Raw genomic sequence first — 9875 nt, forward strand, 5'->3', positions numbered from 1 at the left:
ATGCCCAGAGCCCACCTACATGGGAGAGTCCTCTCCCTCTCTGCATTACGGTCTGGGAAGAGCAGGGAGCAGCCAATCCTCAGAGATAGTGGAAAGAAGAATGATTTCTCAGGACCTCCACAGAGATCAATGCAATGAGTTTCATGGTTTTTCAGCTCGCATCAGCCTTACCATCAGCGGTAGCAGCAAGTGCGCAGTTCTGGGGCAGCACTTTTAGTTCTCTCTGATGGAGTTTTTTTGGGAGGTTTTCAGCTCAAAAAATAAAAATTTAAAAAAAAAAAAAAAAAAAAAAAGGTAATTTCTGGGAAAAAAAATCCCAAACTTGGCAGTGAAAAAGTGATATTTCATAAAAAAATGGGATATTTTGAAAGAAATCTCTTTATTTCCAAGGAAAACAGCACTTGTTCAGAATAATTGTGTGGGATTACTTCAGAGCAGGTTCTTTATTAAACTGTATTGAAAACATGCAATAATAATTCCTTCTCGCTCCCAATTCTTCCATCTCCCTGTCAGCATCACTGTGGGGAAGCTGCACCTTGCACGCTCCTTGAGGTCCCCAAGGTGTTCACATGTGGGGAGGTGGCACTGAGGGACATGGTTAGTGCCATGGTGAGGTGGGCTGGAATTGGACCAGGTGGTCTTAATGGTCTCTTCCAACCTTAATCATTCCATACTCCTATGACTCTCCTTTGTCAAATAGAAACCAGCCATCACACTTCCCCTTGCTGCTGCACCACAGCTGGGTTTCCTGGGAAGGCTGCAGGATCATCCAGTCCAACCCCAATCATTCCCATTGACCACGTCCCTCAGTGCCACATCTCCACATTGGACACCTCCAGGGATGGTGACCCCACCACCTCCCTGGGCAGCTGTGCCAATGTCCAACCACTCTTTCTGAGAAATTTCTCCTAATACCCAACCTGAACATCCCTTGGTGCAAGTCGAGGCCACCACCTCTCACCCCATCTCACCCTTTGACTGGACCAGGAAGCCCCGGATGGGTGGAGGATGTGAAAGCCCCGTGTACTGCAGTAGAAAATCATGTAACAAAAACCCCAGCTCTGTGGTTTGGTGCTGTTCCCGTGGGACATTCAGATAATATGAAACTGCAGGAATAAATCTGATTCTTGGCTCTCCAGAGCCTGGGACGTGCCCAACTGAATCCAAGAGACACGCCGGCCTTACAGTACCCACAACCGGATGGGATCAGAATTAAAGGCCTCCTGCTCCACCTGCCTTCCTCCAAATAATCCCATATTCCTAGAAAATAAAGCCCTCCAAGTTCCCTTGATCTTCTCTTTTTGGTTTTCGTTTTTTTTTTTTTTTCTTTTTACTTCACTGTTTTCAGAGATTTCAGGTGGGATTTTGTGGTATTTTGGTGGGTTTTTTTTTTGTTTTGTTTTTTTTTATTATTATTATTATCTGGAAGTGGTGAAAGATAGAAAGCAAACAGCAAGCAGCACTTCTAGCTGCTGTGAGCAACCAGTCTGGGCACACACAAGGCAATACAGCCCCTTCCAGCCCTGCTCTTCTCACCTGGCTGTGAGGGGATCTCCTCTCCATATTGGAAAGCCATGGATCTGATGGGTGGACTGGTCAGTGGATGAAGAACTGGTTGTGAGATCGTACCCAGGGAACGATGATCAATGGCTCAATGTCAGCATGAAGATCAGTGATGAGTGTTATCCCTCCAGGGTCACTGCTATTTTATATCTTCATCAGTGATACCGACAGTGGCACTGAGTGAAGCCTCAGTTTGCAGATGACCCCTCTATTCACACAGGCACAGCCACTCTACCTGACTGTGCTGTGGGCTGGAAAGGGCTCTCACTTTCCCCTCTCGTGCTCTCCCACTTCTCTACTGCAGAGGAGCACTGCAGAGAACAATCCGAATGTTCTGGGGGCCAACACTTGACCAACAGTTGACCAGTGACTGACCAACACGGTGACCATGAGCCAGCAGCGTGCCCTGGTGGACAAGAAGGCCAATTGAACCCTGGGGTACATTGCATAGAGTTTGGTCAGCAGGGTGAGGGACGTTCTTTTCCCCTTTGCTCTGCCCTGGGGAGGCCACATCCAGAGCACTGGGCCCAGTGCTGGGCTTCCCAGTTCAAGGCAGACAGGGAACAAAGTATTTCATGGCATCATAGAAGCTTGGAATAGCTTAGGGTGGAGGGGACCTTAAAGCCCATCCTGTTCCAACCCCTGCCATGGGCTGGTTGCCCTCTACAATATCAGTCCGCCCAGGGCCCCATCCAACCCATACGCACACGCTTCCCTTCGCACTTCTACATCAACCACAGGTCCCAGCTGGCTTTCAGCAGAAAGAGCCTGGTGAAGGATAAATGGAAGAAAAGCAGCAGGATGTTGTAGATTCCCATTGGTGGGAGCAGCGTCAATGATACGCATGGACAGCTCTCCAGGGGACCTGATGTGACCGGGTTGTCCCAGTCCAGCCAGTTGGCGGAGACGGACCCATTCCTGCCGCCGCTCAGGAATGTGGCTCTGAGTGTAGTAGCAGGTGCTGGAAGGAGGGTTGCACCAGTCTCACCCTCCAAGAAAAATATCAGCCCCGCTCACCGCAGAGAAGGAGCAAGAGTGGCCTCTGCACAGCCAGATTTATGGGTCCCATTGGGATGGAAAAAATCCAGTGAACATTTCAGCAAATCCAGGCTCCGTCAGAAGTTACAGAGTGATAGGTGTAAGCCCCCACCAGCCCTACAGCTGCTGCCCTTCCCCGCATCGGTGAAGTCACCCTCACACCTCAGGGCTGTGGGAATTGGGGTCCGGGTCGCAGCAGGTTGCAGTGGGGTGCACAGGCATTGGGTTGGCCAAGTTTCTGCAAGGGGAACAGCATAGGAGCACTTGGGGTGGGTGAGCTATCCTCAACATCTGGAGGTGCACTGGGGGCAGGATCGCATATAAATGGATGTGGCACCTTTTTGGGGGTGCCAGTTCCACCATGAGGTGCATTAGGCTCCTTTACCTGATAGAGATGCATCCAGGTTGATCTCTGCATCCACCGCTTAGCCCCCATCTAACCCACCTTACTCTCTCTGGTGGGGTGTGATGGGGGTCACTGCTTATTCACATCCATTTGCTGCTGCCCATCGAGAGTGCCCACAAGGAACATCACTATGAAACTCTTGGATGCACTGGCAGCTTGCTTATGAGGATCTCACAAGGGCATGTGATCACCGAGCACTGAATAGATGGACAAGAGGAGAGAGAAAAAATGGGAATATTCCCTTAAAAGTCACTAACACGTCTATTTGTATTGCCTAGCGCCAGGTCTCTTCCTCCACCATCCGGCTTATCCCAGAATCATAGAGTCATGGAATGGTTTCAATTGGAAGGGATCCTGAAAGACTGCCTGGTCCAACCCCCTGCACTGAGCAGGAACACCCACAGCTCCATCAGTGCTCAGAGCCCCTCCAGCCTGACCTTGGGTGTCTGCAGAGATGGGGCACCACCACCTCTCTGGGGAATCTCTATGCAACTTATCTTCATCTACACACTGCAGACTCTTTGGGACAAGGCCAGTCTCCTTGAGTTTGAAAAGGACTTCCCAAGCTCAGGTCCTATTAGCTGTCTGGAGCTGGGAAGAACCACCACATCCATATATATCCTTTCCTCAGCTCCATTCATGCCCCTCTGCTGCACTCCCAGGGCAACCCCTGCCCCCTGCTATCTCCATGGCTGTTTTGCACAACAAAGCCAGCCCTGATCCTGAGATAATACCTCGATCTGGACATCTGATTAGGGAATGATGGATGGGAGGCAAGCCTCTACCCTTGCACATACCCAAAACTGGCGTCTGCCATGTGCCCTTCCCACACATTCTGCTGCAGAGGAGATGTCCAAAATCCCCCCCACATCCTCAGCTGTAAAGGCAGAGGTGACTAGGGAGGGAACCTCCTGCCAGATCTCTGCTGTCTGAGACAGATAATGGCCCGGTGCCTCCCCCATCTCTGCAGAAACCTGAGCATCTGTCTGGAGACACAGCTCAGTGGAGAGGAGCCCTCAGAGTGCAAAGCATCAGGAGGATAAATCAGCTTCTTTGCTCCATGCCTCCATGCCCTGGAAGGACTCACTTTGTCTTTGCTTGTTCTGACAAGACACCTCCTGCATCCATTCCTTCCTCTGTCCTACATGGAGCCATGCTGTGGGACCCAGAATTCTTCCAGTGGCCCTTCGAGGTACTGTGTCCATGGAGATATGGTGGGTTATGAAAGGACTGCCCTTGTTATGGCCATTCAAATGTCCCAGCCAGTCTCACCAACCTAGAGCCTGGGGTGGGACCCAGGGCACCAGTTCAGGGGCTTTTGCAGGTGTTATAATGTTTTCTATCTTGGCTCCAAAACAGGCTGTGCTCATCCAGGCCTTTGGAAAGGGCCCACACTTCACTTTCCAAGTGTATGTGTCTATTTTAGCCATGTTTCCTAATGAAACAGAGGTCACAGGATAGCATTCTGTGCATCTACATTTGCCCAGCTCCTTCTCCAAACATCTAGTACAGTTCTGAGTGACACGACGTTCCTAGGAGATGTTTGGAAGGAGGGCCAAAGATGGCCAGACCTTCATAGAGCCTACATGTCTAAGTTCAGACTTTATTACTCATCAAATAATCCTTTCAGAGACTGTTGTCTAGATACAAATAAACAGGAAATCCAGGTCCAACATATCTGCTCTTCCCAAACCTTCTCTCCTTTGCCCCACGGTCTGAAACTCCTCCTTTGCCCCATAGATCTCTCATGCATCCACCTCTGAGCATCTCCTCCAATTCTGAGTTTGCTAGATCATAGAATCACAGAATCATTAAGGTTGGAAAAGATCTCGAGGGTCTTCCAGCCCAGCCAGCCACCTACCACCAATAGAGCCCACTGCCCACATCCCTGAGCAGGGATGTAACAGGGCAGAGAGGCAGCAGTTACAGGTATTCCCTGCGATTAACTCAAGGTTGAGTTAGGATTGCCATCTTTCAGCCTCGGGGTTCATTAAATGACTGTCAAAGACAGATAAAGCAGCACGACCTTGTTATTTATTTATTTTTTATCTCATTTAAAGACTTGCTACCTTGTGTAAAAAAGGGGTCTTGAAGCCTTTGAATTCTCCCCTTGGGCAATCTGTAATCCCTCAGCCAAGTCCAGACCCTTTAATTAAGACCTCAGTCATTTAAATTGTTAATGAAGATTCATTTGGGGACCATCATTCTCATTCTTGATTTCATCCTGTGCTCATTAGAGGCTTCTGATTAAAATTCATCATCTCAGAAGATATTTATAATTCTAACTATCTCTAGACCTCATTAATTTATAGACACCCGCTTGGAAAGGGATGGGGGACCTCAAAGGAACCACCTGGATTAGGAGATGTGGTAACGCTGCATTGGCTGATGTGAACAGAGGTGGCCTTATGCTGTATGTGAAAGGGACATGAGGCTGGAAGAAGAAGATGTGAACAGAGGTGGCCTTATGCTGTATGTGAAAGGGACATGAGGCTGGAAGTGATACCATGGGAGCAGGAGATGAGGTCAGATTATTCCTAGTGGTGCACAAGGAGGAGGACCAAGCAGCCAACAGATGTTCCAAGGAGAAGAGAGACTCAGTCCCACATCAGCATTCTGGACATGAGGACCTGGAGATGTTGAGCCATTAGGATAGAACACCCCACCACCCCCTCTGTGTCTCCCTTGGGTCCTGTCTGTCCCTACAGACCAGCTTCTTCCAACCTTTGCTCCTGTGTTTTATCTATCCCTCTCCCACCATGTCCTCTTTTTCATCACTCACACCATATCATTTGCCACAGCTCTCTCCTTGCTGATCCCTCACCACCCATCCAGTCCCAACATTTACCTTGACTCTGCTGATCTCCACACCAGGAGGTTCTCCCTCATGTTCAGCTCATGTTCTTGGGACTGGGGATCAGGGATCAGAAACATCATACAACCATAGAGTAACTAAGATTGGAAAAGACCTCTAAATTCATCCAGTCCAAACCCAACTCATCCCCACCATGCCCACTATGTCCTTCTGTGCCACATCTCTATAGTTTTTGAACACCTCCGGGGATGGGAACTCCACCACCTCCCTGAGCAAAGAGCTTTTTCTTGAGTCGTTTCTCCTCTTGACCCAAAAGGAACCCTTTCCTTTGGGAGTCCCAGTGTTTTTGCTTAGCCTCATGTTCTTCTGCTTTGACTCATTCCTTAAATAAAAATACCCTAAGAAAATAGGAAAAGAGTTTTGTTTCAAGGCTGTCTAATGAAATACTCCAGCACTTCTGAAATGAGACGTTTTACCTTGGAAATATCTCACAGGGCTACGCTGACACTTTCACACACATCCAAATGGCTGAAACCTGAACTCACAGCTCCTTCTGAAACCCCGTTTTTGGAGTTCCAGCTGGCTGCTCCCACCACAGACCAAATTTCAGTGCCCAGATGAGATCCGGGAGAAGTCACTGTGCTCTTCTTCCACCTCATTTGCCACCACCAATATTGTAGGAGCAGCATGCAAAGTGCCATGCCGATGATGTGTGGTGGTGAGGCAGAGGCAGCTTTGTAGCCCTGACCACATAACGAGCAGGAAAATGTCTCTGGGTTGCTGTGGACAACAGAAAGGGTGAATAAGAAGGATGATAAACGCTCTTTGAATCTCTTTGCCTCTAGACAGACACATTTAAAAGTGACCCGCGAGAGACCTTCGCCTTTTGGTCACAAAGAATAGAAACTCTGAATGGGTTTATTCCCCTCCTGCTTTTTTTGTTCCTATTAGAAATTCAGATCCTTGTGCAGGCTCCTGAATGAGCGAGCGAAATGAGGATGCAACAGGAGGGAAGAGTGAACACAAGGGAATGAAAAATTATTTTTCAACACTGTTTTTCTTCCAGCTGCGGTGGGAGAGGACGCTTTTCAGTGCTCTTCTCTTTGTGCATGACAGATTTATTTAACTCCAATGATTGTATCACAACTCAGAGAAAGAAAACTTTTGTTAAAGTTACAGCTTTCCACGGCAAGCGAACTCCGTGCCCTTGCAAGAGATGGGACACTTTGCATGGGTGAATTCATTGCTCGTATGAGCTGAATTGAGACTGGAGCCTGCTGCCTGCTGGGCTGGCCCACCTTCAAGCCTTAATGCCATCCCTGATATCCAAAAGGATGTAAGGACTGCATGAGGCCAGCCCAAAGAGCAGAGTGTCCCATGAGCAATGTTATGACCCATGGCCTATGCCAGAAATGCCCAATTCCTGTCAACATTCCTTGAACTCCTCACAGGGACATGCTTATGGTTGGAGTTGCCCTGGCAGTATTTGAGGAAGAACCACCTGGAGTAATGAACTGAGCAGGATTGATTGTCTCTGCACCTACAGGATTTTTCTGCCTTGCCCAAGGCATCCCCTTCATATCATCACCTTGGTATATATATACCATGGAATCTCTCAGCTTTTCCAGGAAAAAAATGTGTCCTGCATCAAACAAGGCTGATGGTTTGCAGAGATGTGGAAAAGGATCAGGTCAACACACTCTAGCTCCTGTCCAGATAAGCTCCCCATCTCTCTTCTTGACCATTTCCCACAGATCTATATGGGTAGCAGGCAGATAGAGGGCAGCCAAGCAGCTGCAGGGCTGCTCCAATTTAGCCATGGCATCCATGGCATCATGCTGCACATCTTCCTTCAGCAAATGCATGTCACCAAACCATGTCCCATGATAATGTGCCATGTCCCATGATGATGTGCCATGTCCCATGATGATGATTGCCCTCAGCTCTTCCCATATACAGTGACACATCATGAATGAGCCCTGTTCATATGCCATTGGTCTTACCATCCAAACATCCACCTTGGCTACACATGTAACTGAGCTCTGGTGGTACATGTGTGTGGAATTTGCAGAAGACAGCAGTGAAGGGCAGAGCAGCAAATCCATGGGACCTGCTGGCCACTGAGATCTGAGGTTCTCTCTTTGGAACCCCATGCCCACGTCCCATGATGATTATCTCTGTCAGCTGTTTTCACAGAGTGACATGACATGAACCATCTCCAGCCACCCACTGTTGGCTTCCCATCTTGGAAGCCCTTCCAAACCTGTAGGACACCATCTGGGTCCCCACTGAAGACAATATGAAGTGGCCATGAAATCCAGGTGATGGAAGGCCAAGCAACCTAATTAAAATCTGTGGGCACAGCAAGTGGCAGAACATCCCCCAGCTGCTCCCAGAGGTGCTGAGACAGCCCCAAGGGGATTTTTTAGGTCTGAAGATGAAAAGGCTGAAAAGAAATAGCCAGGGGAACTGAGAAGAATATGCAAACTCAGCCACAACCTGCAAGGAAATGATAAAGGCCAGGGAAAATTGGAGAGAAATAACACTGCCAAGAGGGCTATTGGGAATAAGAAGGAATTTTGCAAATTGCAGCAAGGGGAAAGCAAATATAGTGTGAGTCAGCCCATTAATAAATGAGAGGGGAACACAAATTAATGAGAATTCAGAAGCAGCTGAGGTACTGACCTGCTTTCAGATTTTCTGTTGCATTCCCTACACAACAGGGTTTTAGGAGGCATTAACCCTTTCCTCTGTGCCCTGCAGGACTGGGCATCACATTGGTGATCCTTGAGGTCCCTTCTAACTCAAGCCATTGGTCAGCTTGGAAAGGCTTGGTTTCCTAAGGAGCCTGTGGCATTGTCGTGGCCTCTCTCAGACTCCTCCATGTGTTGGTGCAAAGCTTCGTACCACCTCTGGAGGTGTTCAAGGAACATGGAGATGTGGCACTGAAGGACATGGTTAGTGACATGGAGGGGGTGGGGTGGGATTAGATGGTGAGTATGTGTAGCCCTTCAGGATGGTTTCAGCCTCTGAAGAGTCCATCAGCAGACCACAGTGCTCAGAGAGGCTGTGTAATCTCCATACCAGCAGGTTCTCAAGACCAGACTGGATAAAGCCCTGAGCACTTCCCAGGTGCTATGAGCAAGACACTGAACCAGAGGTTTCCTGAGGTCTTCTCCAACCTTATCTGACCTGTGGGTCCTATACACACAGGTCTGTGGACATGCACTGTCCATTCATAGTCAGTGAGCATCCCTACCCTGGCTCCAGATCCAGACGCAGAGCAGGAGATGAATGCACAGCCCATGGAAGCTGGAGAACCTGCTTATTTCCACTTGCTTCCTTTTTGTCTTGTGAAGCACCAGGGAATCCAGCCAGCCCTTCTCCCTGAGCATTTCACTATTTACCCAAATCACATTTTCCCTGCCCTCTGCAAGAATGCACTTGGCCCTCAGTTCCCTTTAGAAAGATGCCCCAGAGGTTTCCTTTTAAGAAACACAGCCTCAGAAATAGCTTTAAGCTACAAAGCAGATGATGGCTTTTCCTTCACTCATGCCACCTCCCATCCAAACCATGGCCAAGCCAGTCACAGAACACACTTAAAATCCAAAATAGCATGAAATTGGCTAAGCCTCTTGCAGCCTTGTTTAAATATTACATTTGTTAATTTGGTTTATAGGCCTTCAGCTTTCAGGACTTTTAAGCTGCTTTCCAAACAGTCCATCAAACTTTTTCCTTCGCAATAGGAGGATTAGTTAGAGTTTTAATTTAGAGGAGAGCCAAGAGTTGTAGGTATTCACAAGACTCAGCATCTTGGGTTGTTAGGGAAACAAGTACTGACAATCGTGCATTGGCAGCACCTCAGCACATAAACCCACACCCAAGTGTGCTCAAGCTGGACTTACTGGGTTCACACATGGGGTCTTAGTTCCCATGTCCCCAGTACACCAGTGACATCCAGGTGTCCATGCCTGCATTATGTCTGTCCATCCCCATGTCACCAGGATGTCCCCAGTACCCCAGTGTCACCCAGGTGACCATGCCCACACTCTC

Source organism: Coturnix japonica, chromosome 21 (genome assembly GCF_001577835.2).
Source record: "Coturnix japonica isolate 7356 chromosome 21, Coturnix japonica 2.1, whole genome shotgun sequence".
Taxonomy (NCBI): domain Eukaryota; kingdom Metazoa; phylum Chordata; class Aves; order Galliformes; family Phasianidae; genus Coturnix; species Coturnix japonica.